The following is a 5,705-nucleotide window of genomic DNA, read 5'->3' on the forward strand; positions in this document are numbered from 1 at the left end:
TTCAACACGCTGTTTTAGGAACATATTCCTTTCTAATTCTTAACTGAAGTTATCCAAACCTCAGGTCACTTTTTAGAAAATCCCTCGGCACCCTTAAGCTTATTACACAATTCCTTTACTGTGAAACCATGGACATCCATTTCCGTACTATAATCTTATCCAGCTACCCTGAGTCCGTGCATAACTTCATGCTGACATCTCCTTCCTTAAATAACACTAAAACACTTCAGTGAGGAAAGCACTAAGCTGAATGACCCTTTTCGCTATCAATTCCGGCAATTTGATCGCTAACTCTTTTAACTTACTGGTGTCCTTTTTGTACCTTATCCCAAACATAGGCTCCATTCCTGGAGCGAGCTCAAGAATAAACTTGATCTCCTGATGAAAAGGTAGCTTTGAGGTACAATATCCGGCCAAATCAATCCAACCCTAGGATGATCTCCAGTTAACCATGCCGAAGGGGAATTCAATTTGTAACGGTAGCAAATAATGCTTATGCTTCCTACTAAGTCATGTTATACTGTCTATCTGCAAGTTTAAAACTGTCATTACATCCCTTCAGCTGACTGCTTCCTCAACTAACTATACTGATCTGGGCCCATCGCTAAACAAAGCTCCCATCAACTGTGGTATTTCCTATAACTTACCTTGCATACTTGTTTCATTGCAGAAATGAATCTTTTTTTTTTTTTTTATAAAATTAATACTAAGGGAACAGTGGCAACCCTTTTTGAAAGGTTTAGATTGTCTATAATATTATCCTCCAGTAGTACTCTTTTAGCAGGGCCCGGATTAATGCCTACCACACCTGGCACATTAAGGCAACTTCTCCTGTTAGAGCCTAGCAACATCTGTCTTTCAATACTTCTGGCTACATTGGCCCCAGAACGATTTCCAATACTACTGTTCTAGTTGGTACCTTTACTAAAACTAAATCCAGGTCGACAGCCTCCATACCTGCAGCCATTCGATGATCGGAAACTGCAATTACCACTGTAGTTACCTTTCTTAAATTCTTGCTGATTAGGATTACATATGTCCAATTACTGTGCACAGAGTGTACCCCATGGTCAACCCATTATCTGGCTGGGGCAGACATCACCACGGCACCAAAGTTGACTAACTACTAACTGATCACAATACCTTGAATGAAGGCTTTTAACCTTATCGCAACTAGGTACTACCTCTTACTTCCCAATCTCTATTAGTAGGAAACAGTATGTGAAACCTTTTTTTCTCGTATTCGAATCCAATCGTTATTCTCTATCCAGCTGCAAAAACTTATGCATCCATACCTTCTGTAGACTTGTAGATAGGACTGACTATCAAATTCGGCTCTAGAATGCTTGTCCCGTATGAGTCAAAGGATTTTGGTATCACTTCTTAACCAAATCCCACCAATACTCTACTCTTCTATAGAGCGACCAGGACCTCCATGACCTGCTCTATTCCTTCAATTCAATCCTCTTTTACTACTAGGTACCACCATTTTCCCAATTTATAGCTCTCAATTCTTTTTACTTGATCCACCTATCTCACGGGTGGATCTCTGGCTGACTAAAGCCTGAGCTAACACCTCCAAGGTCTACTGGACGTTTGGATCTCTCCGCCTACTAGATGCAGTAAATACGGCTCCTGACGAGCCTCTAACAACAGATTACTTTACCGGTTCAGATACTGGTGTAATTCATGTCCAACTTGGAAATCTCATCTCCTTACGTCGAGATATCTGTCTAATTTTTCTACGGATACCACCACCATTTGGGCCCAATTTGAAAAGAAAACGAGAATGCACAAAGTGCAAAGTCTACAGGAAGTAAAACCTATGCTCTAATACCAAATTGACAGGACCCGACCCCATTTTCGCTTTGGAATTCGAGCCAAGTCCTGTGCGTGTCCGACACCTGGCGAATGTCGGGCACAAAAGACCTTTTTACTCTTCTCGTTTCAAATTCTTTTTATACTTTCCCTTAGACTTATGCCGAAAATTCGGCAAAGTCTCCCCTGTATTTTGACCAAACCCAAAATTTTCCACCTATTAAACAATCAAATAAATTCACATCAACTGCCAGAATATCTCAAATAACAGACCTCAACTCTAGTTTTTCAGTTTCAACTAGATATCAGAGCATTTTCAAAAGTTTTCAGGGTTTCAAGGATTTTCCACAAAACTCTACCTTACTTGGTAGCGCGGAAGCTATAAATGGCCCGGTGGTGGATCCTGGAATCATGTGGTACGACATATCCAAAATTCAGTGCAATCCGACGATTAGACGACACTGCACCCAAGGATCGCGCGATATGGAAAATCTGTTCGGGGTTCAAACGGACTCCGAATCAAGATCCGCGAAATCCTACACGCTCGTGACTACACGAGGATCTCAAAACTGCCCAGAGTCACTCCACCACCCTCGCCCACGCGCTGCCTCACGCGCGGGCAGATTCGGATGTCCAAAGCGATTTTGGGTTGCCGAAAAATCTCGGAATCAAGACTCCAAACTCCTATCCTAGGTAAAACACCCCATTTGGAGTCACTTTTTTTCTTGGACATACCCCAAAAAGTGACCAAAAACAGTAGATCACGGCGGCCGAAGTTTCGGCCAGATTTCAAGTCGAAAATTGATCGTTTTAGAGCTAAAATCGATCGAAACCCATACATCCATCAGCTAGAATACGAAAAATATATGAGCAGCCATACCTTACTCGATCGATTTGGTGGAGAAACGAAGGAGAACGAAGAGCTGGAAAATTGGGTGAAAATCGGGTGAACATCCGTCGGAAATCGTGACTTCCTGACCAGCTCCAGGCGGCCCAAAGGTGGAGGACGGTCAGGTCGTGACGGCGAGAGGGAGGCGGAGCCGACGGTGCCCTTGCCGGAGATCGGGACGACGTGTGGCGGCCGGTGTCGAGTCGAGAAGTCGAAGGGTCGCACGGGCTAGGTGCGACGGGAGGGAGAGAGAGAAGAGAGAGAAATTTGAAGGGAGGAGAGAGAGAAAGGGATAAAAATATGACTTTTTGACCAAATTACCATTTTGCCCTTCGCGGTATTTTGATCGTATTTTCTTCGTTACAACTCCGATTCGGGTCTACTCCGTGTCTACGGACTCGTTTCGCTGTGGTCTACGCAACGGCGCAAGCGGAATTTCCAAATTCTTTCTCGATAAAAAAGTCAAATTTTCTCCCATTAAAATATGCGGGGGCAAACTTGTCTTTTTGCTAGAAGATATTAATCCTACTTTTTAGATATTTTATTTCTTTTTTGATATTTTGTTTTGGCTTATTACAGCCGGCCCCAGCGCCTATGCGCCACGTGTCAACCAAGTAGAGCCGCTCGGCATGTACTATTTTTTAATTAAAAATTAAGGGAAAACTGAGTATAGCCGTGCGGCTATACTTTTAAAAAATAAAAAAAATATATATACTATTTATATTCAATAATATGTGAGAATATGAACATAATATGTGAATTTTGTGTGCCTTATTGAAATTTTTGTAAAAGAATACTTGTATTGAACCTGGAAAATACGTGCGGATGTGTATAATACATAATTAAACACGAAAGTACCAAGATCTTTATACAGATAGTAATTTTGGAAAAGTAAAAAAATCAAAAAGGGACAATAGTTACTCGAGTAATGGCCTAATAGTAATGGATAAGGCTCTTGGGCCGTGGAGAAATTTAATTAAGGCACCCAAACGATTTCACAAAATACTAAATAAATAGAATTTAATTATTTTGTGCACTTTTTCTTTAATTGTTTTGGTATTAAATAGTAATGAAAATATAATTACTAATTAAATTAATTTGAAAAGGATAAGATATTACTTAATTACATATAAGAATTAAAGAAGTTGGGCAATGGAACAAAAGTAAAGAAACTAATTTTATATTCTAAAAATTTTTAAAACAAAAAACATGTCCCGGCGGAAGTTCGTTGTTACAAGTCTATGCTGGCGAAATTTCCAAGACTAAAATTTAAAAAAAATTTACAGGATTAAAGTTTTTTATTAAATTCCAAGATAATTTTTATTCAATAATATGTGTGAATATGTATATAATACGTTAATTTTGTTTGCCTTATTGAAATTTTTGTAAAAAATACATGCATTAAACATGAGAAATACGTGCAAACGTGTATAATACATTATTTAACGGGGAAGGTACCAAAATCTTTATATGGATAATAACTATGGAAAAGTAAAAAATCAAAAAGGGACAATAGATACTCGAGTCATGGCCTAATAATAACAGGTAGTGCTTTTGGGATAAGGAGAAATTTAATTAAGATACCTAAACGATTTCACAAAACACTTAATGAATATAACTTAATTATTTTGTGCACTTTTTCTTTAAGGTGCTTTATTTCAACAACTTTCTGGCAATGGATGACGTCGGTTTCAACTGGGTCTATATATTAGTGGCAGTGCTTCCTGATTATGTTGGTGTAGGTGTTGTTGCTAGTTGATATCCGGTAGTCGGTGATTGGCGAAAGAACCGTTGGTCACCTCAGTGGTAACGACTTCATCGATTGGAAAAAAAAATAACCCACAAAGAAACCTTGTGAATTTTAGGTGGATTGATTGATATTCATGCATCATAACTTTTTGGTTATGATTTTTTTATTTTTGGACATTTTTAGGGTTATTGTTTGTGGCTCACCATGAACTGAACACCTTGAATGGGTTCAATAGAAAGAAAGGATCTGTAATTGAGCACAATTGAGAGAATGAACCAAATCTTTGGGGTTTGAAATAGAAAATAGATGAAAAAGTACTAAAGAAAGAAATGGGTGACCAAGAGATGTAGAGACAATTAGGTAGATGGCAGGGGTACAGTAGATGAAGGATATAATTGGGGTTGCCATGGAGGGAATGGGGGTAAGCTCGGTCTGGGTTGGTTCAAATTTTATCCAAAATCATCCACCAAAACCGAAGCTCTCAGTGTAACCATTTTCGGCACTGGAGCCAAATCACCATCTCCGGTTAATCGGTTCAATGGTTTGATTTGGCTCGGTTTCGGTTCAAATCAGAAGAGGAGAAGAAGAAGAGAAGGAGAAGGAGAAGGAAGGAAAAACAACGGAGGAGAAGAAGAAGAAAAAAAAAGAAAAGGTTATGGAGATAAACATAAGAAGGGGAGAGAGAGAGAGAGAGAGAGAGAGAGAGAGAGAGAGAGAGAGAGAGGAAGAAGAAGGAAAAAAAGAGAGGAGAGATTGAGATTGATGGAACTGTTGCATGCGTGTGTTGGAAGGATTGTTGCTAGCCAACTTGCCATCCTTTGTGTTGGCATGTGTGCCAAAGAGTTCTTTTTTCTCCTTAAGATATACTATAGTCTCTCTCTACTCGCTTTTGCGTCTGTAAGATGTTGTTTTTTTATATAAAAAATTTAAATTATTTTAGAATAAAAAAGATAATGGGTAGTTGTGTTCCATAAAAATAGGATTCATTATATGAATTTTCTTTTTTTTTTAATTTTTTAAAAATATGAAAAAGTGTGAATTTACTATATTATCCTCATTTAATTAATAATTTCAATTATTAATTTTTACGTTAACCAATGACATTTTCTGGTATTTTGAATGTTTTACCATTCTCTACCTTTTGCTTTATATATACTAGCCCCTTTGCACATGCGTGAATGGTTTTCTTTTCTCTTTTTTATTTTATTTTTAGAATTAAGAAAAGATAACATGGGTGGTTACGTTCCA

This window comes from Prunus dulcis, chromosome 8 (genome assembly GCF_902201215.1).
Source record: "Prunus dulcis chromosome 8, ALMONDv2, whole genome shotgun sequence".
Classification (NCBI taxonomy): Eukaryota; Viridiplantae; Streptophyta; class Magnoliopsida; order Rosales; family Rosaceae; genus Prunus; species Prunus dulcis.